This window comes from Hyaena hyaena, unplaced genomic scaffold (assembly GCF_003009895.1).
Source record: "Hyaena hyaena isolate Hyena2069 unplaced genomic scaffold, ASM300989v1 scaffold_51, whole genome shotgun sequence".
Taxonomy (NCBI): Eukaryota; Metazoa; Chordata; class Mammalia; order Carnivora; family Hyaenidae; genus Hyaena; species Hyaena hyaena.
Genome location: NW_024080683.1, coordinates 39,558 through 53,106, shown reverse-complemented (window position 1 = coordinate 53,106; position 13,549 = coordinate 39,558). Strand labels below are relative to the sequence as shown.

Below are 13,549 nucleotides of genomic sequence, written 5' to 3'. Positions count from 1 at the left end.
GTTTGCCTCTCTCCCTTTCCCCCACCATTTCCGCCCTTCTTCTCCCCCTTGTTCCTCCGTCAAGTTCCTCCTAATCCTCCTATACGTGCAAACATATGGTATTTGTCCTTCTCTGCCTGACTTATTTCGCTCAGCATAACACCCTCAAGGTCCATCCATGTTGCTACACATGAAGAATGCCATTTTTTTAATGTTTATTTATTTTTGAGAGAGAGAGAGAGAGAGAAAGAGTGTGCGCAACCAGGGGAGGGGCAGAGAGAGGGAGGGAGACACAGAATCTGAAGCAGGCTCCAGGCTCCCAGCTGTCAGCACAGAGTCCGATGCGGGGCGCGAACCCACATATTGCAAGATCATGACCTGATGTTGACCTGAGCCGAAGTCAGACGCTTAACCGACTGAGCCACCCAGGCGCCCCTACTAACGCTATTTAAAAAACTCTAGACATTGACCGTTGAAACCCCATTCGATACTTTTAAATACCCAAAAATTTCTACCCTTGTGGATCTGAGTCGACGGAATAAAAAAAGAAAAAGGCTCGTGAATCCTCTACTTCATTTCATTGGATCTTAAGACATTTCATAAAATATAAACAAGTGCGAGCTTATTAGCAAAGTGAGAGATTTTACAGTGTTTCTGCTTCACCTCAATCCTGGGCAGAGTGGTTTCTATCACTTCCTCGAGAGCTCCTAAAATGAGAACTCCACATTAAGGTTTAGATTTAGAGACTTACAAAGTTGAAAAGAAATCATAACTCCTGCACTTTTAATCATCCATTCTCCTCGTCGTTGATTTATCCCGTACTTCCCACCAGGAAATGAAGAAAGTTTTGAAGAACGAGTTATTCCCAATGTAAATCTCGAGTCAGCCTCTGTCAATCATGTTAGCCTTTCCCTCGGTTAGCCTCTCTCCACCTCCTGCCTGAAAACTACACTCCTGTTTAATTGCTTTGTGACTTCACATTTTATTAAGGGGCAGAAAAACATAAAGAGTGAAAACAAGGAGATAAGCCCATGGCCATAAATTGTCCCCCTAAGCAATGAAACTTGCCTCTCTGGTGCCATTAAGGTGGGCATGGAGCAAACCCCCGGCAGGGGTCCCCTGCCCAAGCCCGGGGTCCCCATCACTTACAGAAACCCCTCCAGCTCTCCGGGGTGCCGTGCCATAGATCAGAGGCCGGGCGGTCAGCAGCTCGCCTCCTCCTGCCCCTGTGAAGGGCAGAGGTCTCTGCCCCGGTTCACCCTACACTGCCTTCTATTCTCACAGCCCCCCCCCCCTTAAAAAAAGGCAGAAGAGAACAAAACAGTGGTGAGAAATTTTAGAACGCAGAACACCCCAATCTGTGAGCCTCTTTCCCCAGAAATCAGCTTACAGCATGTTCTATCATCCAGGGAAAACATTTTCGCTTAATGTTCATTCCCGTGAACGGAGAATTTCTCCTTCCCAACCCCACTGGCTTCCCTTCTAAGTCCTTATTTCTTCTTTTACAGTGAGAAGGAAGTCATTATCAGATGATAGCACATTCCTGAGGGTGCCCGGACCCCTGCCCTCTGGAAGATTACCTCCACTGACACACACAAACTAAGCAGGACCTGGTGATTAAAGCCCTGGGAAAAGATCAATTAGTAATTTCTCGAACATGCTGCCAGCTAGAAAACAAAGGCTTCAAGTGTTTTTGAAGCCCACTGATGTATGTAAGAAAGTGGGTTCATGATATTGTTCAGAAAAGGCGTGCAAGTATTTGCAGGGGATGGGGGAGAGAGAGAGTGTGTATGTCTGTGTGAATGTGCAAAGATCAAACATATTTACGAAGCATAAAAAAATCCTGGGGGCGCCTGGGTGGCTCAGTTGGTTGAGGATCCGACTTCGGATCAGGTCATGATCTCACATGACATCCAGCGTCATCCAGGGTTCAAGCCCTGGACTGGGCTCTGCTGACAGCTCCGAGCCTGTAGCCTGCTTCAGATTTTGTGTCTCCCTCTCTCTGCCCCTCCCCTGCTCGTGCTTGGTCTCTCAACTATAAATAGATTTTAAAAAAAAAACTTTTTTTAAAGCTTGACAGGACACACAAAAAATTTAGAAGTGTCTCTATTAAGGGCTGATTCAGAAGATGAAATTCAACTGTCCGTTTTCTTCTGTATGAAAGTGTTCTGCATACATGTTTCATGGCAATGGCTAGGTAGTTTTTGTTATTAATTTTAACAATGAAAGGTAAAATCAGGAAAAGAACAGTGGCCAATCTTTCCAAACCAAAAATCAGGAAACATGGTCTACCAAGGCATATTTGGCTCTTATCTAAATGTGAGCGGCAGTTAAGGAAAAGTAAATTTAGTCAGTGGAACGCTGAAGTTTCAAGATTTTACTAGGTTTTTCTTTTTTTAAATGGGAGACAGCACATCTATAACAAGAATGCCTAAAATACGCAGCTGATTGAGTAGCATTTGATACTGAGCAAATGCAAAAGGTCCCTAAGTTGGCGATATTATGTCTTCCTTCCTCCTTGGAAGAAAGGCCATGGGAAGTGACCCCAGAAACATCATTCCTGCTACGGGGCCAGCAAGTGCAGGAGGAATTTGGCCCAAGTCAATGAACCGTTTCTCCATTTACTTTTTGCAAAAGGACTACCCAAGGAGACACAAACAAACCAAAGAAACAAAGAACAGCATCAGAGACTCTAAGGAATTTGGGTCTGGACTGTCTTTAAAAAGATTAAATACTGCGGGGCACCTGGGTGGCTCAGTTGGTTGAACGTCTGACTCTGGCTCAGGTCATGATCTCATAGTTCACAAGTTCGAGCCCCGCATCAGGCTCTGCACTGACAGCTTGGGATTCTCTCTCTCTGCCCGTCCCCTGCTTGTGCACACTCTCTCAAAATAGATAAACTCAAAAACAAAATAAAATAAAATGTGCAACAAAACCATAAAACAATCAAAATACAACGTAGGTGAATTTCTAAGCAGTCTTGTGGTTCGACATGTTGATATGCATTCATTCTTTCTCCAAATGCTCGATGCAAAACACCAGAAACCTCGCTGTGGATACAGCTAAGCCCCTAGCCCTAGGGAGCCACAGGCTAGAGAAGAAAACAGGACAAAGTAAGTCAAACCAAAACCACTTGCATACTGGGGTGCCTGGGTGGCTCAGTCGGTTAAGTATCCGACTCGGTTCAGGTCATGATCTTATGGTTCGTGGGTTCAAGCCCTGCATCAGGCTCTGGCTGACAGATCAGAGCCTGGAGCCTGCTTCAGATTCTGTCTCCCTCTCTCTCTGCCCCTCCCCCACTTGCACTCTGTCTCTCTCTCTCTCCCTCTTAAAAATAAGCATTGAAAAATATTATTCAAAAAAAAAAAAAAGAATTGTGTACTGATAGTCTTAAGGGCAAAAAGAGAGGCTGGGGGATGGAGAACACCCCGGGGAACGCCCAAGGCCGGACAGCACAGCACTGCCTCCCATGCAGCGTGCACTGAGAACTGGCAAATGACAGTGACAGTGAACCCCTGGTGTGCACCCCTGTGCATGGGCTGGATTTCTAAGAACCCTGCATAAACCCACCCCTGTACTCCTCTCAAGGCCTCTGAGATTAGTAAAGACTGTTCCAGTGGTGACTGTGACGTTACAGGTGAGGAAGAGGTGACCACGTTCCAGGACACGGAGGCGGTGAATGGGGAAGCCAGGTGACCCCACGCAGCCCGCTCCAGGGCTCTCTCTCAGGAGCTGCCTCTTTGCACGAGATGGAGTCAGCCAGGAGAGGGTGTGTGTGTGTGTGTGTGTGTGTGTGTGTGTTCAATGTGCACATGCACATGTTCGAAGCACAGGAACAGCACCCGCAGTCCTGGGGGCGGGAACGGGCTCTGCGTGTTCCATGCATTGACAGGAGGCCAGGGGTGCTGGGACATGGGGTTCGACGGAGAGTGACAGAGGTGAGGCTGGAGAGCAGGCAGGGAGGGACAGAGCAGGTGCAGCCTCACAGGCCTTTCTAAGGAGGCTGCTGTGACCCCCAGGCAGGGCTGTGCCCAGATGCGACACCCAAGACACGTCCTTCTGCTACATGAAGGGCCAACTGCACGGGAATAATTAAAGGCATTCCTGCCTCCTAGTGAGTCTATATGGAAACCACGGGGAAAAGATTCCACTACCTAAATTAAGTAGTTACTTCTTCTTTTTTTTTTTTTTTATGTTTTTTTATTTATTTCTAGGAGAGAGAGAGAGAGAGAGACGGCGTGAGCAGGGGAGGGTCAGAGAGAGAGGGAGTCACAGACTGAAACAGGCTCCAGGCTCTGAGCTGGCAGTCAGCACAGAGCCCGACGTGGGGCTCGAACCCACAAACCACGAGATCATGACCTAAGCGAAAGTTGGACGCTTAACCGACTAAGCCACCCAGGCGCCCCAGTTACTTCTTTTTTTAAAAAATGTTTTATTTATTTCTGAGAGAGAGAGAGAGACAGCGTGAGCAGGGGAGGGTCAGAGAGAGAGAGAGACACAGAATCTGAAGCAGTTTCCAGGCTCTGAGCTGTCAGCACAGAGCCCGACGTGGGGCTCGAACCCACGAACCGTGAGATCATGACCTGAGCCGAAGTCGGACACTTAACCAACTGAGCCACCCAGGCGCCCCAGTATTTACTTACTTCTAAAACCACCAGACAGAGGGTGCTTGGGTGGCTCACTAGGTTAAGCATCTGACTCTCGATTTCAGCTCAGGTCTCGGTCTCACAGTGTGTGGGATGGGGCCCTGCGTTGAACTCTGCACTGACAGTGTGGAGCCTGCTTGGGATACTCTCTCCCTCTCGCTCTGCCCTTCCCATGTGCTCTCCCCAGACCCTGCACAAAATAAATAAACATTAAAAAAACAACACCGTACAAAAGGTAAAGGCAAACGACATAAAAGCTAATAATATTCTTATAATAAAAGAAACTTTACAATAAATACACTCTTACAGGGGTGCCTGGGTGGCTTGGTTGTTGAGCATCTAACTTCGGCTCAGGTTATAATCTCACCACGTATGGGTGTGAGCCCCACATCGAGCTCTGTGCTGACAGCTCAGAGCCTGGAGCCTGCTTTAGATTCTGTGTCTCCTCTCTCTCTGACCCTCCTGCACTTGCACTCTGTCTCTCTCTCTCTCTCAAAATAAAAGAATGTAATAAAAACAATTTTTTAAAAAAACACTCATACATGGGGTGCCTGGGTGGCTCAGTCGGTTAAGTGTCTGATGTCGGCTCAGGTCATGATCTCACGGTTGGTGGGTTCGAACGAGCCCCCTGTGCTGGGCTCTGTGCTGACAGCTAGCTCAGAGCCTGGAGCCTGCTTCAGATTCTGTGTCTCCCTCTCTCTCTGACCCTCCCCTGCTCACGCTATCTCTCTCTCTCTCAGAAATAAATTTAAAAAACATTAAAATTTTAAAAAAAAAATCATTCATACAAATCAGTAACAAAAAAGCACATATCCCTTTGCAGATATGGGCAAAGGACACGAACAGAAAATTCACAGGAGAAATAGAAAAGGTTCGTAAATATATGACAAACATTCACTTGTCCAGAAAAGTGGATAAAGGTTTTGGTTTTTTTCCTAATTCTATTCTCTAATGTTAAGAAGAGTATGAGGAAGATAGCTCCTATGTGCTGTCAGTGGAATTTGTCAACTGGTTCAGATCTTTCAGATAATACAGATCAAAAATCTCTTTCCTGAACAAATATATTAAATATTATTAATAGAAGTCTCAATAAATAGGAGGGTATGCATTGACATCTATGTCCAGAAGGAATTCATTAAGTACATTCCTAAACCAGAAGCCTCAGCAACCTTTACTAATTATGCTGATGACGACATTACAAACAGAAAGAAAACTACAGGGCAATCTCTAATGAACTCACATGCAAAACTCTTCAAAATATGAGCAAACTGAATTCCTCAATACAGTAAAAGGCTCATTTACCATGATCAAGGAGAATTTATACTGAGGATTCCAGGGTGGTTCAATACTCACAATCCAATCAATGTGATACATCAGATTACCAGAGGAAGAATAAAAACCATCTGATGATGTCAACAGATACTGAAAAAAAGCGTTTGACAAATTAACAGTATCTGTTCACGATCCAAACACTCAACAGAGTAGGTTTAGAGGGAATCTGTCTCAACATAATAAAGGCCATATATGAAAACCCCACAGCTGATACCATATTCAGTAGTGAAAACCTGAGGAGAGCTCTTCCTGTGAGATTACGCAGAACACAAGGATGTCCGCTCTCACCACTTCTATGCAACAGAGCACTGGGATTCCCAGCCACGGCAATCAGACAAGAAATAAAAGGCATCCAAATTGTAAGAAACTAGTAAAACTCTGACTCTTTGCAGATGACATGATCCTCTGTACAGAAAACCTTAAAGACTCTGCCAAAAAGCTATTAAAACTAATAAATCAGTAAAGGTGTAGAATACAAAATCAACACACAGAAATCTGTTGCATTTTCATAACCTAATAATGAAGCATCAGAAAGAGAAATTAAGAAAACAGTCCCATTTACAATTATACTAAAAAGAATATAATACCTAAGACTAAACCTAACCGAGGAGGTGAAAGGCCTGTAATGTGAAAACTGTAAGATGCTGAATGAAAGAAATTGAAGACAACACAAATGGAAAGATTAGAAGACGGACATACTACCCAAAGCAGTGCAGATGCAATGCAATCCCTATCAAAATATGAACAGCATTTTTCACTGAACTCGAACAAACAATCCTGAAATTTGTATGGAACCACAAAAGACGTTGAAGAGCTAAAACAATCTTGAGGAAGAAGAACACAACTGGAGGTATCACAATCCCACATTTCAAGACACTACAAAGTTGTAATAATCAAAACTGTACTGGAATGGTACAAAAACAGACACACAGATCAATGAAGCAGGACAGAGCCCAGAAGTAAATCCATGTGGCCGGTAATATGGCCAATTACTACTATATGACAAAGGAGGCAAGAATTTATGTTGGGGAAAAGATAGTCTCTTCAATAAATGCCATATGCACAACAAGGAAACTGGACCACTTTCTCACACCATATACACAAAAAAACCCTCAAAATGAATTAAAGACCTAAATGTGAGACCTCAAACCATAAAACTCCTGAAAGAAAACATAGTCAGTCATCTCCGTGACCTCAGCCTTACAGCAACATATTTATGGAAATACCTCCCCAAGAAGGGAAACACAAGCAACAATAAACTACTGGGACTACACCAAAATCAAAAGCTTTCGCACGGTAAAAGAAACCATCAACAAAACACAACCTACTGAATGGGAGAAGCTATTGGCAAAGACACAACCAAGAAGAGGTTATTACTCAAAATACATAAACAACTCATATACGGCTTACTCCCCCCCATAACAATAATCTGATTAAAAAATAAGCAGAAGACCTGAGGAGACACTTTCCCAAAGAAGACATTCAGATAGCCAACAGATACTGTGTAGATATGAATGTGTGTAAATGTATGTGTGTGTAGATATATATGTGATATATGTGTGTATATACATATATATACACATACGTACATATAACAAAATATTACTCAGCCATAAAAAGGAATGCAATCTTGTCGTTTCCAACAATATGAGGGACCTAGAAGGTATCATGCTAAGTGACAGAGGTCTGAGAAAGACAAATACTGTATGATTTCACTCATATGTAGAATCTAAAAACAAACAGCGAAACAAATAAAAAAAATAGACTCTTAAATACAAAGAACAAACTGGTGGTTGCCAGAGAAAAGGTGGCAGAGGGATAAGGCAAAATGGAAGAAGGGGATTATGGTACAAACTCCTAGTTATCAAATACATAAGTCATGAAAATGAAAAGGCACAGCCCAGGGTATAAAGTCAATAATACTGCAATAATGTTGTATGGTGACAGATGGCGGTGAGCACAGAGTAGCGTGTAAAACTGTCAAATCCTATATTGTACACCTGAGACTAATATAACACTATGTGTCAATTATACTTCAATAATAAAAAAACACAATGCAGCAATGACTAAGGACATAGAGAGAAGTTTACAACGTATCAAGAAACCAAGTTGCATTTCTGTATTTAAAAATCGTATTTAGGCAGATGCATATGGTAAAATCCTGGAAGAACATTAACAGTGGGTGTTTAATGGTGGCAGATTATGCGTGTTTAAATAGGTGTTTTTTATTTATCTACACATCTTCAAGTTTTCTACAGTCCACACACATTGCTTTTAATAGTAAGCAAAGAAAGGCTCTAGACCACAATATAAAAAGGCTGAACTGTCTAGTAAAGGGGGTCAGAGACAGGAGACGCAGGGTAGACTGAAAATGAATCAGGAAATGGTGCGGTAGAAAGGGACTTCCGGAAGCATCCATGGAAGTCTAAATCCTCATTCAGAGAATAAGAAACCAGCTACCCCATCCCTACTTCACTCACCCACCGCCGGATGACAAGCACAGCTCTGGACAAGGTTTCTAGAACCTTGTTTGTCCAACTCACCCTAAACCCTGCACCGCACAAGAGTGCGTATATATATATACACGGCCACCGCAGTGCTCAACTTCTGAGCAAAGGGTCACCGCGCCGGAGCCCACACACTCCCTGGGTCCTGCCTCTTCTGCCGCAAAGGCCTGTGGCAGCCTTCCTGGTCCCTGGCCCACTTCACACACGGCTCCTCTCAATAGCTCCTCTTCCTCAAATCAAAACCCATAAACCCACTGCTCTTTATCAGGCCAAATACTTTCTTCTTCATTCAGGAGTCAGAGCCAAGCCTGAAGTTTTGAGTCCCCTCTTATGTTCCTTTCTAAGTCAAAGCACCTGTGTCTTCTACCTTCCTCCTCTTCCTTCCCCGCTTCCTCCTCCCTGGAAGGATGAAGCCCCTCCCTCCTCCGCCGCCCCCTCCCCCCCATCTCCTCACTGGGTCCCTGCCTCCTTGTCAATATGTCCCGTTTCCTTATTCCAATATCAATACGTCCAAGCTCCCCTCCACCGTCACCCCGCCCCCAGTGTCACCCCACTTCCTTACTTTTCCAGTACATCCTAGAGCTGGGTATCTACGCCTGTGCCTCCTCAGCTTACCATGATGTCCGGAAGCCTGGGGTACACACCCACCTCTGCCAATGTCCTTCTCCGTGACCTTAAGTGAGCAAGTCACTCAACCCCTCCTTCCCGTGTAAAACAAGGTGAGGAATAGCTCCCACAGCTGTGTTGTGAGGATCCGGTGAAATAATGTGTGAGAAAGTGCTCTGTGAGCTCATAAAGCATCATCCCTGGGGCGCCTGGGTGGCTCAGTCGGTTAAGCGTCCGACTTTCGCTTAGGTCATGATCTCGCGGTTCGTGGGTTCGAGCCCCACGTTGGGCTCTGTGCTGCCAGCTCAGAGCCTGGAGCCTGTTTCAGAGTCTGTGACTCCCTCTCTCTCTGACCCTCCCCTGCTCACGCTGTCTCTCTCTCCTAGAAATAAATAAAACATTAAAAAAATAAAAAATAAATTAAATAAAATAAATAAAGCGCCACCCCTTTCTATTGGCTTCACATTCTTGTTATTATGGTCTCCTCGTTACCTGTGACCCATCAGCACTGACGGAAGCAGGGATGGTGATGTGTGACCCACAGGCTGTGAGCGGCGTTAACATTAACGATACAAATTTGAACAATAAATTTGATAATAATCATGCCATTCAAAACAAGTAGAACCCTTATTATTCTTTTTCAATTTTTAATGTTTGTTTATTTTTGAGAGAGACAGAGACAGAGCATGAGTGGGGGAGGGGCAGAGAGAGAGGGAGACACAGAATCTCAACCAGGCTCTAAGCTCCAAGCTGTCAGCACAGAGCCCGAAGCAGGGCTCGAACTCCCTAACTTCAAGATCACTACCTGAGCCAAAGTTAGACACTTAACTGACTGAGCCCCCCAGGAGTTGGCCCCTCCCCCCACCTTTTTTTTTTAATTATTGGAGCATGGACTTCGGGAAGATGGTAGTAGCTAACAATTAACTGAGCACATCCCAAGAGTCGGGCACTGATCCCAAGTACCTTCCATCAATCCTCACCTCCCAACGTTACAAAAGAGGTTTTAGTATCATTTCCGTTCTCTGTTCTCTTGGGGAAGCTGAGGCAGAGGAGTACAGCCATGTTTGAACTCAGGCGTCTAGCTCTAATTCACTCTCCTGTAAATCCTCCGTGACAAAAGGAAGCCTGGGGCTGGGCGGGGGGGTGGGGGGGGTGGTGGAGACCAGGCAGGCGGCCGCTGCTCAAGTATTAGAGGCAAGAATATGGATCTGAGCAAGGACACCTGCAATCTTTTAAAAAGACAAAACTATTCAAACTGCTAACTACCCGTACTGCTGAGGGCTTAGCGTCACCAGATACCACCAGTGAGAATATAAACTTTTGAGACCATTAGCAGAGTGAATCATACACCCAAACATTCCCACATCTCCAAGGACTCAGCCAAGCCACGTGTAGTGGTTTGTCCTAGGTAAATAATGAAGGTGCACAAAGGTTGCACATCAGGAGACAGGGAATGGACGTCATTCTATCACCGTGTAAGTGAATAGCATGTGCTATAGAAAAAAAAGGAATAAGCATCTTCTTAAGGAAGAGAAGTATGCGGAAAAAAGCCCACTGATATGTTCAGAGGGGGTTACTAGCTGTGTGAGACCATACAAGTCATTTAATTTACCTCACCTCAATTTTCTTATGTTTAAATGGGGATAAGAAAAAACCCGCTTCAGGGGTGCCTGGGTGGCTCAGTGGGTTAAGCATCCAACTTCGGCTTAGGTCATGATCTCACGGTTCGTGGGTTCAAGCCCCACGTCGGGCTCTGTGCTGATGGCCAGCTCAGAGCCTGGAGCCTGTTTCAGATTCTGTGTCTCCCTCTCTCTCTGACCCTCCCCTGCTCACGCTGTGTCTTACTCTCTCTATCTCAGAAATAAATAAAAAACATTAAAAAAAAAACTTAAAAACTCAAAACAACTTTGAAAAAAAAAAAAGAAAAAACTCGCTTCACAGAGTGGCAAGAATTCATAAATTAATATATATCAAGTACTCAGGATAGACCCTAGCATAAGACAGGTGTGTGATAAATGTTACTTGCTTGCAAATATCTAGCAACTTAACACACGACACACACACACATCATTATAAGCATCTGTAATATAAATATTGTAAGTCATGCAGTAAAATTTTCATCTGCATTAACCTTGGAAGTGGAATAATAGATTTTTTCTTTTAAATTCTCTGTATTTTCTAGATTCTCTTTACTTGAAAACAGCCAGCAATATATTAATATTTAAATATCTCCATTTTTTTCCAAGTAGCCTTAATAATACTCCTTTCAATCTATTAAGTTTCTCTAACATAATCCACTTTCTGCATAGTATGTTTATGGAAATAGGGTATTTTATTGATTTAATCTGAAGAGTAATACATTTCCCCTTTATTCTTTAGAGCCAAACAGCTTGCTCATATTTCATCCCATAAAAGTCCTTTCTGCCCTCATACATTTACAGATGAAGAGTACCCCGAAAGGATTATTAGAGCATAAAAGGTAGGGAGAAAGAATGGATTAATGTCTCCACAGAGCAAAGTTAAAGGACACAACACGGCAAGTTAGGGATAGTCATACGGTAGGAGTATACCTTACCTCTATTACGTAAGGCCAGAAAATTACTGCAATCAATATTTCAACACCATGGATAATTCCCCTATCGTGTAGCCAAAAGATGGAGGCAATTCAATAGTTCGGCAGTCCGTCCAGCGCTGCGACCATCATTCTGGAAGAAAAGGAATCTCGATGAGGGGGACGTGATGGAGAAATATCTTTGCCAGTCCCGAGCCCTCCAGGAGAAGAGAATCAATTACCAGATACAGCTATAGAGTTGAGAAACGCAAGCAACGTTAAGCCATTTTCCATGGTTTGGGGGGGCAGGGGTGTGTAAGGGACGGGGCCAGAATGACAGAAAGCCTATGAGATCATGCAAACTTGGGTCCCCCTCACTCTCGGTAAAGCTGGGTTGCTTGCTCTTGGGGTATCTATCTCCCCATCACTTTGAAGACAAGGGCTGGTCCCTCTCCGCCTTTCACTGGCACTTCCATTGCTGTTCATGTGTTTGTCAGCAGGTCTGGAAGCCAGGTCACGAAGGCCACCAATTTTCATATTTGGCATCTCTGTCATTTTAGAGTCAGACTACTCCGTAAGAAGCACATGGCCTTTCCCCGAAAACCAGCTCCACTGAGGATTTTCTCGGCATGTGGCAGTTCCCTGGGGTTAGAATTTTGGGATTATTTGCAAGCTATTCCCCATCCCAAGATCCCACTGCCCTGTGCCTCGCCTTTTTCACTGCGGTCCACCGCACATGGCGAATACCAGGGCACCCCCAGCTGCCGACAGCAGCGGCCTCGGAACTGGCCTTTCTCTTCCTGTCCTCCAAACTCTGTCACCCTCAACAGCCCCCTCTCTCCTAGGCCTCACTTTTATGGACTGTAAAATGAAGAATGGATTAAAAGGTCCTCCTTACATCTTCATTGTGCTTCGAAGCTGATCAGACGTCCCTGCACTTAAGTCCCGCCCCAGCCGCTCTGCAAAATTTGGACAAGGCACCTTTCCTCACAACTCAGTTGATCCTGTGTAAAAGGGGGTCGGTTGACATCTACCCTAAGGTTGCTGTAACAGGAAAAACTATGAGACTGTGGGTGAGGCATACAACACACGCTCGAGAAATATCAATCATTCCCACCCCACCTTTTAGGAGATCTCCAACTCTCGACTTCTCTGGTCTCCTGATTTCGAAATCGAGCATTCCTTACATGCAGATCCATGGTGGCAACAATATTCTCTTCCATCAGATATAAACTCTTCACTGGCTTCCAGAGCCTTCCATAATCTAGTTCTACTCATCTCCTCTTCCTCCAGCTTACCACAAATACTTCCCGTCCTAGTCAGGCTGAGTCTTACTATGTTTCAAACAACACACCCTTAGACTCTTTCTGTGGTTCATTCCCCACGCAAGATACTGCTTTTCTTATCCTTTCTGTCAAATCCTCACTGAGACCGTGGCCCCAGCCACACCCACATTCCAGAAACTTGAACCCTCACCCAGCGGCACCATCCATCATTTGGTGGTTATTAAGTATAGTGGTCTAGCCGGAAAGGGATTGTTCTGATTGTTTTAAGTTAGTTTTTGACCTTAGCACGGACCACAAACCAACTGGGCATTTTTTGGATCAGCTGGTTGAATGCTTTGTGAAACTTACATGCCTTTGTGTGTTAAGGTAACAAGACTTTTTTTCTTCTTCTTCTGCTTAGCTCCATTTTCATTTGCCTACAGAAGCTCAAACAGAAGCTTATTCCATCAGCAATGAGCAAACCACACACAGACCCTCCATGGGCCTCCTCGCGGAGCCAGGAGAGGAGTTCCAAGTGCGTCCAATGCCTGTGGGTGTGGTGTCAAAGCAAACGTGTTCTCATTTGAAAAGCCATCATGGGATCACACTCTCAGCAGCGCCAGGACTCACAGCGGAGAAAGATGACCGGCTGCTAGACTTTGA

At 44.7% G+C, this 13,549-nt stretch overlaps 1 protein-coding gene across 2 annotated transcripts in view; it reads right to left on the bottom strand.

Moving 5' to 3' along the window:
• The window catches only part of KANK1 (KN motif and ankyrin repeat domains 1), a 140,515-nt gene extending 128,740 nt beyond the window's left edge, over positions 1 to 11,775 (bottom strand). For both annotated transcript variants that reach the window (XM_039230805.1, XM_039230806.1), the window contains exon 1: positions 11,646 to 11,775. The gene's annotated coding sequence lies outside the window, so the exon portion shown is untranslated. The remainder of the gene's footprint in view (positions 1 to 11,645) is intronic.
• Positions 11,776 to 13,549: the final 1,774 nt, after the last annotated feature.